This window comes from Populus nigra, chromosome 3 (assembly GCF_951802175.1).
Source record: "Populus nigra chromosome 3, ddPopNigr1.1, whole genome shotgun sequence".
Lineage (NCBI taxonomy): Eukaryota > Viridiplantae > Streptophyta > Magnoliopsida > Malpighiales > Salicaceae > Populus > Populus nigra.
Window position 1 is genome coordinate 14,398,390 of NC_084854.1, and position 14,595 is coordinate 14,412,984.

At 30.8% G+C, this 14,595-nt stretch overlaps 1 long non-coding RNA gene across 1 annotated transcript; it reads right to left on the reverse strand.

The window, feature by feature from the left end:
• Window positions 1-3,969: 3,969 nt before the first annotated feature.
• On the reverse strand, window positions 3,970-11,641 carry LOC133689203 (uncharacterized). The gene is made up of 2 exons (XR_009841272.1): window positions 11,008-11,641; window positions 3,970-4,812 (listed from the first exon to the last, which is right to left on the reverse strand). It is a non-coding gene; the product is annotated as an uncharacterized LOC133689203 (long non-coding RNA).
• Window positions 11,642-14,595: the final 2,954 nt, after the last annotated feature.

The window sequence follows — 14,595 nt, forward strand, 5'->3', positions numbered from 1 at the left end:
TAGATATAACAACGTCACGTATTGATTTCTCTTGATTTGTTTTTCTTTTGATTTGATTATCTTTTTGATTTGGTGTGTGTGTGTGTGTGTGTGTGTGTGTGTTCAACCCTATTTCATCACAAATCCATGTTCTTCCTTTTGTTTCTTCCTTTTGTTTCGTTTCATTTTTTTGTAATTTCATTTTAACCCTTCATAATTCACTTCATGTAATACATTTAGTTACACATTCCATGTCAATTTAAATTAACGAATTTAATCTCCCTCCTAGCGTAGTGTTGATTGAATCCCACCATAAAATAAACATAAGATTTTTCTTCAAAGCTTATCACAGTTGACACATTATCTAATCATTTTATACTTATTCTAATAAAATTCATAAGAACTTCATCAATTAAATCAAGTTCCCTAAAACTCCTTTTATGGTTGGCCCAATATACCCAAATTTCTTAGGTTTCTTCTTTCACTTTGTTCCACTTCCTTCATTTCATTCATTTACCCTCAATTCTTTCATAATCCATTTAGCTCTTAACACTTATATACATCAAAGTTTCTTTTAATATAAAATTAAATTTTCATTGTTCTTCTCATGTAAGAACATACAATTTATTCATGCAATTAAAACTCAGTTTATCATCCTTTTGCATTTATACATCTTACACAAACACATATTATCATGCATTTTAAACCAAAATCACATTCCTCCTCGTTACCCTAATTTGGCCAACCCTATAGTTATAGTTTTCTCTTAGATTTATTTCAAATTTTGTCCATAATTCCTCTAGGTTATACCCTTTAATTGTTAATCTAACTCATTTTCTAAACACCCCTCAATAACCTAAAAATTAAAATTTTTAGAGGTTTTCATCTCTTCCATTAATTACCATTAATAACTTGAATTAAATAGCAAGAACCATCTTACCCAGTGAATTTAAATTCAATTTAAGGGTCTTGTTAATAATTTCTTCTTCTTCCTCCTTGAGATTTTCTTGCTTCTTTCACTACTCTTCTACTATCCAAATGATCACCCTCTCCCTCAAAATCATTTATGTTTTGTTAGTTTTCTTCTTCACACACAATCTCTTTAGATGGATATGTAATTGGTTTGAAGTGAGAAGATGAGAAGAAGTAATTTCTTCTTTCCTATTCTGCTGCTATTAGCCTTGAGAAAAGGAAAAAAGGTTAATTATTTTATCCTTTTACCCTTACTTAATCCCTCACTTATTCACTTGTTATAGTCTACCCGGTTAACACTGTTTTGCAATGTTTTCCTAACCTCGGATTTCCCTGAAATTTTAACCCAAGATAAAACAGTACATCCAGAGATTTCTTGTAAAATTTATGCCTGATCCAATAATCAGATATGTTCAATATTGTAAGACTAGATAGTCAGTGATTTTACGCTTAAAAATTTGAATTTTTACACATTGTTTTATTTATTTAAATCACCATGAAATTTTCCTTAATTCAAATTAACCTATTTTATTTCTAAAATTAAGTTTTCAAATTTTACTAACTCGAAAAATAATAATTTTAAACAGGAGTTTACACCAGGAGTCATGCACACATTATTTTTCTAAGCACACACAACTTTTTCTATGTAGAGTAGGTACTTTTTTCTAAGCTACTTGTAACACCACTTGACATATTGGCATATCTTCTACGCCTCTCTTTATAGATAGCTAACCAATATCTTTACCAATGGCAAACATTGCACACACCTCAAAGGTTTCACCATACCATACCACACTACACCATACCACCATGACTAGCCAATGGCTTTTTTCCTATACTTATGGATAACACTGACAAGCACATCAGTTTCTTTACCAATAATATATATAATACATCTCCTTCTATATTAAAAAAAAGATTTGTGTATAAATATACCCAGTCCCTATAAAAAACCTAGACCTTATTTTTGGCCATAAAGAACTATAGATAGCCATAAAAGTTAGGCAATTGGAAGCATTAGCCATGTAAAGATAATAGACCATGCCACACAAGTTCTAACCACATAAAAGTTAGAGAATTCATAACAAGAGCTGGCCAGGCTATATAATTTCGAGTCAATACATGTATAGGCTATGCCTATACATGCATCCCTTACAATTTCATTTTATTTTTCTCTTTTTATACATTTTTCTATCCTTATGCATTTACTAATTTAAGCATCGAAGAGTCCTTTATTCTTTAGTGAACTTGTTTTTTTAGTCAAATGTTTAGCCATCTAGTCAGACCTATCTATTAGGGGTCAGCCCATCACTTCATTAACCCTTGAAGTAGGTATAAAAATCCTATTTTTTTTTCTTTTAATCTTTTTCATGATTTCATTAGTGATGTTGTCTATAAGAGGCTCAATAAAAACTAGTTCATTCTCTTTCACCCATTTTACTTTTTCAGGATTAATGAAACTCAAGGATAAGAAAGAGTAACTAATCTCCCTACTATAAAAACTTCTACTCCTCTATCTCTTTAACAACTCTTCTATCAAGTACAAGTACACAATAATGTTGTTCTAACCACATAAGTAAAGCTTTACATATTTTTATTTCATTAATAGGAAATACAACATACAACTCTATTATATGCACCAAATGGATAAAGACAACTTTAGTTCCATAAAGGAATGGGACAATAACATGCAAAGTGTCCATAATACTCTAACTATTTAAAAAAGCTACTCTCGCAATGAAGAACACTCCTCTATAAATCCTAGCCATATGAATGATTATCTCTATTAATCCTTTTCTAACTCTCACTTGCATGCTCCCTTATTAAAAAGAACTAAACACGTTATGAGATTAATGACTATATTATAACCTTTTAAGAATGAACATCATTCCCACCAAGTAAGAGACTTTGCTTTATCATTGAGTGTTACATACTCACCTTTCCAAATAATATGTATGTGTGAAGGCCAACTTGGATAATTATAATAGTTTTATAGATCCTAGAGAGCATATCCAAAATGTCAAAAGTATCATAGAACTTATAACAAAAGAGTGATGTTACATACAACATTTTCCCAATAACATTTTACAGATATGATAGGGTGTGGTTTTATCGTATTGAACCCGACTTTATCCTTGGTCTTCATGATTTATATGTTAAGCTCATCTTTTATTTCAACATTAGCATTCTAGCAAAGAAGAGCATAGTTAATCTCTTTATCATCACCTAATAAAAAGATGAAAGCATCATAGTTTATCTCTAAAGATTCAATAAGAAAATGTTAAACATGGAAAATCTACTCGAACCAATTTCCATTAAGGCTTTTGTTAGTGGACTCTTGTTGCGATGTCATGGTCGAACAAATTAATTACCCTAGCTTCAAACACAACACACAAGATAGTATAGAGCAAGCAAGGGGTCGATCCCACGAGGAAGATTCAAGTCAGATTTTTATGCTAGATGATATGCAATTTGGGGGGGTTTGGATGTTATCTAGGCTAAAGCAAAAGAAAACAAAAAACTATCAAATGAAATTTAATAAAATCAAAAAATTATCAAGAGAACAAACCTTGGTCACAAGCACACATCCACCTACAGAAATCAAAACTGATCATGGAAACAAAACATCAATTTATATTCTGAATATTTATCTCTTCTTAACATTGGTTAGTTAACGGATCCGCCGTATAACTAGCCCTAACCATCAAACAACCACAGTGTCCGCACTAGTAATTTAATTCAATGGCAGCCTTAAGAACTAGATAAGTTGATTAATCAAGAAAACATAACTGTCCGCAATCTATGTTTGATTTGATTGAATGTTCTTCCTAAGATTAATAACGTAGATCCGCCACAATTATTAAACTCAGTTGCTTCACAAGTTCATATACAACAACTCTGATTTTGATATCAAACTTAGCAATAGATTGTCTACAATAATAACTTAGAGTCCGCTCTAGCAATTAAAATAAACAATCATAGGAAAATAAGCATAAGAGAACAAACATATTCATCATATAAACTGAAAAGAAAAGGTAAAATAAATCTCATAGTTCTTGAAATTCGAAGGTTTCCGTGTCCTTGCAACCAAGAAAAAGTGTTTAGTCTTGCATGTTTGTTGAACAACTAATCAAAAAGAAGGAAGAATGCATAATTTAGGGTTTCTTAGAGGAAGGGGGCGTTTTTCTCTTCTTGGCTGGCTGCCCCCCTTCTCTTCTCTCATTCTTTTTATATCCTAGGAAACCCTAGGTCTCTATTTTACAAAATAGTCCTCCATTAAGTAGACTATTTACATTTAAGTACTTCAATAACTATTTTCCTAAAAAAGGAGAAATAACCTTGCATGAAATCTTCAAGCTTTGACTTAGAGGAGCTAAATTGCTGAAATAAAAACTTGGATATCAGTTTAGATGCTTCGGAACGTAATTTGGACTCGTTTCTTCACGAAACCTGTTTGCTGGCAGAATTCAAATGTCATCTTTGAAAAATCATATCTCCCTCATATGAGATCATTTTTGCCTGAAAGTTTGAGAGTTTATAGAAATTTGAGTCATGAATCCAAAAAACTTGAGTTTGCATCAATTGGACTTGTGTAGCTCCAGATATTCAAGTTCGAATGGCCGAAGGTCAACACTGGCAGATTGCGAGATTTGACTTTGAAGGCTGTGATTTCCATGCTCTTTCTTATTTTATTTTCTTGCCTTAGATGTCCAAAAAGGTATGGATGTTACCTTTTTAATACCACTAGAATCACTTCATTTCAACCTCTAGAGCTCACGCTCTGCACAAAACATCGACCAAAGGTCAAATCTGCCAATTATCTCCAATTTACTCCTTTTTGCATCTTTCATCCAAAATTGCCTTCAAAACATAAAACAAAGAATATCAAGGCATTTTATATATAAAACATGGACAAAACATTAGGTAGATGTGGGTGAAACTATCGAATAATATGGTTACATCAACTCTATAACTACTCATTACAAAAACACTTATGTACTCTCTCTAACAGAACTCTTTTTAATGTAATATAGGCGATACAAAACCATATTCTAGTAGAAGAAATAGGTGTCACTAGATAGAGATACCCCCATTTTCAAATAGTTGAATCTCTACATCGTCATCAATCTCCTACTAGGGCATCATCCAAGAGGAGCATTTAAGGACCTATTCATGATTGCTTGACATTTCTTGAGCCCTTAACTACACCTTTTACCACTATATATTCTGAGGTATTTGCTGACATTTAGGGAAAGGACGTTGTATTATATCTACCTTCAATGAAGAGAGACACAAACATAAAAAATCCTAATAAATTTTATCACTTTCACCATAACCATTTTCGTGACGTACAAGGCATTGAATAACAAAACACCTCTTGGATTAAAAGGGTTTTGGGTTGAATCATAAAATTATGATTTGAGGGAGTCTTCACCTAGTATCATGTCATTAGAAAACCTATTAGCTTATGAGAGTCTGGGTAAGGAGACTAGTTGTCCAAGGGAAAGATGCATCGCCCCTAGTGCACCATACTTAAGGTAAGCTGCATTGTTGATTGATTATTATTCAAGTTATGTTTTTTTTCGTTGGTCTCATCTAAGATTCAAGATAGATCCTTCTTCATGAGAAAATCTTTATCTTATCGAGTTAAATCCTAATTGTTCTCAAGCTCAAATTTTAGCATCGCTTTTATTTCCTAGATAAAGTTAATTCCTAACATTTATTACTATAAATTCATTTAATTTAATACCATAAGTATGCATTTGTAAAACTTATACCCTGAATAATAATTAAATAAATTAATTTTTATGGTATTTTTGAAATTTTAGTCAAATCCTAATAGATAAACATAAATTGGTTCTGATATCTATTTTGTATTTTTAAAATATGATTTTATCTTTTTTAGAAAATATGCATGAGAAAATTTTAAAATTTGACCGTATTCACAAAAAAAAACATATTTATTTTTATTTTTTAACTGAGAATTTTTTTTTGTAAAAATTTAGGGAAAATTAGGTATTTTTGATATCAGATTAGTATTTTATAGTGTAAATTTATAGCTCGATATTAAATAAAATTATTTTAAAAACACTTGGGGGACCGGTAAATAATTGCAAAATGATCTTTGAAACTTTGAGAACTTATTAAAATTAGACTAAGATCATATTTGGGAAAATGAAAAGGAAAAAGAAAAAGAAATACAAAGCTTGCAATCTTCCTTGGAGGGCGTTTGCCAAACAAACTTGAGGACCCAAAAATTGCATTTTTTTTTCTTTAGCAAGTGTTGGCCTTACCAAACAAAGCCTTAGGGGAAAAAAAAACCCAACATTAGTTACATGTTGTTGTTACCCATTTTTTAGCCATACGTGCTAATGGAGATCCCTTTTTACCAACCAGATTGCTGCTAGTCTCTGTTCTTTAAAACAATTTTATCTAACTTCTAATCTTTTATTAAAGTTGTAGTCCTAGATGCATAGATGAATTTGGGTTTCGAATCGCTTGATTTCGATATCAGTAGCTCAAGATATTCCTGTTTGAATATCTGACGAGAATTCTGCCGCGAGCAGGATTCTGACTAGAGTTGCACTAAAAACTCTGTTTTCATCATGATTTTGCTGGTTGTTATTCTTAGGTTATACTCTCAGTCATATCGGGATGCTCGGCATTCCTCAGTTTTTAAATCAGATCAGGAGACCATTTTTTTACCAACCAGATTGCGGCCCGATTATGTTCTATAAAACAATTTTATCTCATCTTGACCCCCCGTGAAAGTCGTAGTCCTACACGCATAGATGAATTTGGGTTTTTGAATCGCTTGATTTCGATATCAGAAGCTCAAGATATTCATGTTTGAATATCTAATGAGGAAGCGAAAATTCTGCCGCAAAAACATTTTCTTCCGCAAGAAGGATTTTGCCCCCCAACTTTGCCGGACTGAATTGAAAAAAAAAGGCTGGAATAAGGGAGGTAATTGCCGATATAAATTGGAAGAAACTTAGCTGGGTTTTGAAGAAATGGAAAAACAGGGATAAGACCAGCAAATTCTGCCACAATGGGTCACGTTTCTGCCTTATTTTTTTCAACAACAAACGACGCCGTCATACATTACTTCGCATTGTTTTTTCTTCAGCTGAGAAAAGAAACAACACCGTTTTGAAACAGCCCCATTATGACACTGTTTATTTGCATTTTCAGAACAGTACCGTCCCTTTGCAACCATTCCCTGCTAATTTTTGAAAATTGTCGTCCTTCCCTCTGCAACCTAGCATGTACAGGACAACCCCCCATTTCACGCCTGTGCAGCTGCAACTCAGAGAGTCCAAGGGTAACGATTTTTGCACCTCCTCTGTGCCAGCTGTAGAAGAAGACACGGGGGGAGTCTCATCATCATCTAAGGGCTGGGATTGTTTCCCTAAGACATACGATGGAGATGAGAGAATGTAGGGGTGGTCTTCAACTTACATATATAACAGACAGCTTTGCAAAGAAAAAGAAGACGCAAAAGAAGAAAAAACAGAAAAGGGGAGGGAGACAGGGAGAGTTTAAATACAGAGAGAAAAGAGGAGGCGGAGAAAAGAAAAGGAGAGAGTTAGCATAAGGCTGAGGTTAGAGAAGCCGAAAATCATTGAGAACGTTAAGAGATTACCTTGAGTCTATCCTACTTTGTCGAACCGGGATTTGCAAAGACTCTAAGAGGTTTTTGAAAAGCTCCTAACGGCAGAAAAAGAGGAAGGCTTGCTTCGGGCCATTGTTGTTGAAAAGGCAGAAGCTCTTCCACCAGTTGCATCTCGTTTCTCTACATTCAAACGTGTAGGATCAGCAGGTATAAGTCTTGATTTTCTTTTTTTCTTTAACATCTGTAAAGCTGTTCGTTTGGTTTTCTTTTCTTTTTAAAATATGTTTTCTGTTTCTGTTTTGGGACATGCGTTTTCCATCTTAGCAACAAAGTTGTATGCTTGCCCACTGAATCTCCCATGCCTTTAGATTATTATTCACGTTAGAGCTGCGTTTGTTTTTTCCTTCTGCTGGTTACTCACATGGCGAATCATTTAGAGAGAAAAATGAGAGAAAGCCCTCTTCAGTTGAGGTGATATTTCAGTTGGTTCTGAAGTCATGTTTTCCTTCCTTCCTTCGTAGGAGAGATAGCTGGCCATTTGATTTGTTGTTTCTGTTTTAGTGTCTTTGATATACATGATGAAAGGCATGCTCTTTCGGTTCTTTCATTTTTATATAAAACAAACCATGGCAGTATCAGAGATTAGAAAAAGGGTGGGCATGAACAATGTTTTCTGTATTAGGTTTGGTTTTCAAATGTTCAGCTTCCATGTGTATATGACTTGCTCCTTTTTGTCAAAAATGATGGGTCATGTCGTGTTTAGGCTTTGAGTTAAAAGGCTGGTTTAGTTTTTCCAGTTCTATTGCTGTGAGAGACTGTAGGTTTTAAAGATCTTCGTCATCCCTGCCTTCCTTTGGTTGGAGCGTCTCTGTGCAACTGGAACATTACATAGGAGTAGTTACGGCTTATAGGTGCAGAAGAAAGAGTGAAAAAACATGAGGGAGGGTCCTTTTAATTAAGGGGATTTTGTTTTTTGCAGGTTCTGGTTTCATGTTTTTTTCCTCTGTTTCTTGTAAAAGTGAGATAACATTGTGTTTTGTAGTCTCAGCATTTAATATGTGTTCTTTCCTGTTGTGTGAAACGAGTATATTAATTTGTTTAAAGATCAAGAAAAGGATGGGTGGTGGGGCATGGATTCAGTCATAGGTTTTAGTTTCAGAACTTTGCTATTTTTGGTGCATGCGGACTTGTGTTTTTTTTTAGAGTAATGGGCAGGCTTGTTTCAGACTTTAAATTTAAGTTGAAATGTTGGGTATTTGTTGCTGGATTTGAATTGTTTCAAGCTTTCTGTGAATTCTGAAATACATATGTGTACGGTTTGTTTTTTTAAATCGTGATACTTGGTTTAATTGCGTTGTCTGTGTTTTGATAGAAATGTAAAAACTTTTGTATGTTGTATCCGGCCAATACCCTAACATGTTTTTAATGTTTTTTTTTTATATAAAAAAATAAATATTTGAAGTTTTGAAAATGTGTTTTTGCATGGATTTCTTAAACACAACACAAAAATTATTTTCTTGCAACTTGGATTTTACAACATGTTTGTAAATTCCAAAGGATGTTGGCCAATATTCCAAAAATATAAAAATCTTATTTTTGGGAATTCATCTTTATTCACTATTAATGTTTGGATAAAGAAATCCCAAAAGAGGTTAATATCCAAAGTATTATTAGGAATAATTTGTTATTATTCACTACAAATGTTTGGATAATTAAACCTCAAAGGGGTAAATATCCAAAATATTATTAGGAATAATTTGTTATTCATTAGTAATGTTTGGATAAAAAAATCCAAAAGGGGTTAATATCCAAAATATTATTAGGAATAATCTGTTATTATTCACTACAAATATTTGGATAAAGAAATCCCCAAAGGGGTAATATTCAAAATATTGAGAATAATTTGTCATTGTTCATTGTTAATATTTGAATAAAGAAACTCCAAGTGGTAAATAAAAAAATATTTTCTAGGAATAATAAATCATTATCCCCTAATGATATAAGGACAAATAAACCTATGAAAAGTAAATGTCCAAATATTGTTAATAGGAATACAACTTATTTATTTTTAACATAAGGACAGATTTATGCCTAAAAATTGATTTAGAATAATTTAATTGTGTATCCTTGAAAGAAGCCTCAATTATAATTGGAGACATTTCAAATTTTGATTCCACAATTTATGAGTCATGAAAATATGAAATACTAAGGCAAAAATGGGCTTTTAAAGCACCTTGAATTTCCTTAGATTTCTAACTTAGTCTTTCTTGTTTTTTTTCCTTGCGATTTACGAGTCGCGAACACTTGAAATACTAAGGGAAAAATGAGCTTTTAAGCACATTGAATCTCCTTATATTTCTATCTTAGCTATCTCTAAATTCATAATTTCTAAATTTATTTCAAATCAAACATAGACTTTAAGAGATTTGCGCCGTTTCTCTTTGGCACTCTATAGACATATCTAAAGGTATGATCTACATTGGCTAAGAGTTCTTTCCCTTAGACTTCGAACCCAAGTTCGTGCATCATAGCAGACTTATCTTAGAAAACTGACGGGATTAGAGAACATCAATACCATAGCAATTATAAGCAAACCTAACACCAAGCAGCTTACCTTAGGTAGGGCGTACTAGGGGTGCTAAAACCTTCCCTATACGCAAGCAGTCCCTTGCCTTAGAATCTCTGAAAGACCAGTTAGGTTTTCTAGTGACCATAATACTAAGTGGCGACTCTCTTTTTCACAAAACAAAGACCCCAACATCAATCCCTACTACCAGAAAGGGTCGCTGCGATGTTGAGCTCTCAAGAGGTCACGACACATGTGACCCAAAGTTAAGAAACTCAAAATTCATTTTTCATTATGTCAGCAATCCAACAATAAAGGCTTATAACTTGCAAAAGGTATAGATTAATTATTCAAAAGAAATGGCGCAAAATCTTCACCATTTATCTTACTAGAAACTAAACCTGGGCATTTTAAACTATCTTTAGCCCATCTTTAAAAAAATATAGACCACTAAATGCAATTTTTTTTATTTGAAAATATAATAGTAATTATGGATGAAAATATTTTTTTATTTAAAAACATATTAAAAAAATTAATTTTTTTGAATATTAACATATTAAAATAATTTAAAAATAAAATAAAATTTAATTTTAAATAAAAAACAAAATTCAAATTTAGATAACGTGCACCATGCAAGTTTAGTCTTTATAGAACAACACGGTACGCATATTAATTATTCCAGTTCTTCAGGTTTCAAAATTGGTAGGACCAAATTTTGTCAAGGGATCATTGAACGCAAACATGAGAATGGGACGAAAGTATTAATAGAAGGAGGTTTGTTAATTTTTTTGCACACACTAAAAGGAAAACATATACCCGTGCTAAAGATCAAGCAACATTAATAGACATGAGAGAAATGGAAGTAAAGTTATACCTGCAGATTCTCAACCTTTCTTCGGTGATCTTACCGTTTGAATGCGTCTCTCCTGGGAAAACTCGCCAGCTAGCAGAGAGTGGTGATGGGTTGTCTTTTGTGGAGACTGATGATTCTGGTTTTTCAGTCCAATGAAGATGAGAGGAAGCTGATCCTTCTTCGTAGACTGTTAGTTGATGAAGCTGATGTTGCCACTGGTGGACCGATTGAAGCCTTACTAGTACCGGTTGACCGAGTGAAACTTTATTGGCACCGAAGCTCTGTTGAAGCTCTGTGGATAAAGATAATCTTCTACTTCTACTCACGGTGGAATCAGCTGCTGGTTGTTGCTGATAAAGCAAATCCTCGATCTGCTGTTGTTCATGGTGTAGAGGAGATTGATGAGAGGTAGCTGGTTGTTGCTGGCGGTTGCTGAGGAGCTACTGGTTTGCATCTACTCACAATGGCTGATGATGGCTGGTGAGTGAGGGTTACACAGCTGCTGAAAAGTGATGGGAGAGAACAAGAGTGGGTTTTTTTTCTTTGGCTTTTGTTTTTTCTCCCTCCCTTCACGACTGCCATGGGGTGGGACATTTTGGACCACCCCTCCCATGTCCAAACAAAGTAGCAAGAGCTAGCTTGACAGTTTTTTTAGGTTATTTTGCAGCGGGTTCAAGGTTGCCAAAGGACAAATTTTCCACCTCATATTGAGGTGCAATGGCAGGCTGCAAAAGCTTGGGCGTGTTTGATGTCGTGTTCATGGGTCAGAGGGGCTGCATAGTACGTTTTTGTTTTGTTTAACAAGAGCGGTCTGTGAAAGGATGCCATTTTTTGCTTCTTCTGGGTGTGGAGGGTGAAGACAGTGAAGAACGGTTTTCAAAATCACATCATTTCTTTTCCTTTTTCTTTTCATTAACAAAACAATCATCCGTTTCATTTAAATAAAATTTGTGTTTTGGATTTAAATCTTATTTTTCAATTTCAGTCCTTAATATTTTAATTAATTCAATCTTATGGTGCTTCTTACATTACAAAGTCAAAAGGTGGATTCAATTATCTAACCTTTTGTTTTAATAAGAAAACAAGTTGGAGCAGGTCTTATTAGAAGAGGCCTTGCATCCCAATTTTAAAATCTTAAAGTAATAAACGATTTGAAATCTTGCCTTTATTGTTTTGTTCTTTCTTATTCTTATTAGAAGAGGTTTTAATGATATCATGCATTTTTAAAGTTTATTTTTATGTTTTTAAATTTATAAAATTTAATAGAGTCAACATGCAAACCCCGCAATTCGAGTCATGAGATCAAGATAACTTCATAGAAATAAAATAAAAAAAAAATATAAAATTCAATTTCCAATCAAACTCAATATGAATGGATGAAATAAAAAAATCAATTAAAAAAATAGACAAAAAAAAAGACTAGAGTCAACTCAGGTTAATTAAAACTAATTAAACATGTGATCTCAGTCATAAAATTGAGATAAATTTATAGAAAGCAAATCGAGAAAGATTACAAAGCCTCACTTCAAACAAATATAATATTAAAGGTTAAAATTAAGGGGAAAAAAAATTTAATCTATAAAACTGATATATAACCCAATAAAAAAAATCAAGAGGTACAATTCCCAAAACAATCTAACATTGAAGAACGAAAGTAGAAAAAAAATAAATTAAAAAAAAATGGGTTGTTGAAGGTTAAAATTAAGAAGAAAAGTTTTATAAAAAAGCAAAAACAAAAAACACAATAGTATATATTATAGTAGATAGTATTTTATGAGTTTGGTTATAGTAATTTAGCATCACCATTTAGTTTTTTGGTTAAATAACTAAATACTCATGCTACATTCCGGGTAGGATTCTAATTATTTTTTAATATAGGAGAAGAGTATATAGGTATTGTGAGTGTATTTTTTGCTATTATAAAAAAAAGTTAATCGAGAATTGAAAAATTAATTATGGATTTAATAAAATTATTTAAAAATATATGAATAAAAAAATTATTAATGTTAATTAAAGATTAAAATGAGAAACTGATCTTTCTTGTAAGAAATAGAAGATTGCACATGCAAATATTTTATCTCATGTCGATGCTCTTTGAATTTATTTATTTTATAATATGGAAATAAAAAAATATTTTTATGAGAAAATTAATTATTTAAATTATGTAGAAAAAATATAAATTTGTACTCTAAATTCTTATTTTATTATCAATGTATTTTTTAACAAAAAATGTCTTTATTTTTAGATATGTGATTTATTGCATAAAATTAAATCCAATTAAAATAATTTTTTTATAAAATCTTAATGATTTGAAAAAAAACAAATGTCTCATTAATCAAAATCTCTTTCTCTATTCATGCATTCATTTTTTTATAAGAAAAACATATCTTTTATATGAGAAACATTTTTTTTTAAAATAAAACCTTATCATAATCATAATAACAAGATTTAATATAAAATAATAATGAATTGATACTTTTAATGTTAATATATTAAAAATTATAAGAATAAATTTGAGGAAAAACTATATAAAACTATATAATAAAATAGATATTTTATTTGCGTTGAATATTTTGGAAACTTATATATATTAGGTTTATATATAAGTATTTAGAAAGAAATTGTCAATATTACCATAAGAAATGCTAATATTTTTTGAAAATAATATCATAATCTATAGTTATTTAAACATCATTTTATAAATTTATTTTAAAAAAAACTTTATTTGTAAAATGGAAAAAAATAAAATTAAAAATTAAAAATTAAAAATTAAAAATTAAAAATTAAAAATTAAAAGAACATTAAAAGAAAGGCAAACAATCCTTGAATTTGTTTTTTATTTACAAGGTGAATAGACAATGTATTGTTTGCTAGGTGGATAATGTTTCATCCATTTACAACTTTTTTAGTTGCTAAATAAGAGTTTAAGTTTTTAAATTTTAAAAACTTAATTTTTAATATTTTTGAACCCAAAAACTTGAAAAAAATTAATTATGTGTACATTTAAAAACCCATTTATAACCTAAAAACACATTATAATCAGCTTAAAAACTTATAATTAAATCAAATAATTTTTTTTACAAGTTTTGATCTATGTTTTTTTAATATAATTAAAGATAGAAACCATATTCATAGAATTCTCTTCTTGAAAATAAACAAATAAACACCAAAATCATTATTTTTTATATGAAATATAAAAAAATAAATAAAACTTGAGGGATCAAATTGAATTTTTATATGCTTTTATGGAAAAAAAGATTCTATTTTTTTTTAATGAGAATTTTAATTTTTTATCTCTCAATTTATTGTTTAACAAAAAGTTAAACCTATATATTATAAAATTGTTATTTATTAAACATCAAAACAAAACATTCAAATACACATCAGGTAAAACATGAAAATATAAAAACAAACATACTATTTATATATGTTCAAAAAAAAGTTTTTTAATTTTTTTTCAATTTAAATTATTTTTTATATAATTTTATTATATTTTAATATACTAATATTAAAAATAAATTTTAAAAAATAAAAATTTTCAAACAAAAATTTAAAAAATAATAATGAATAAAGTGGTATATATTTATTTCAGTTCTGTCGTTTCACGAA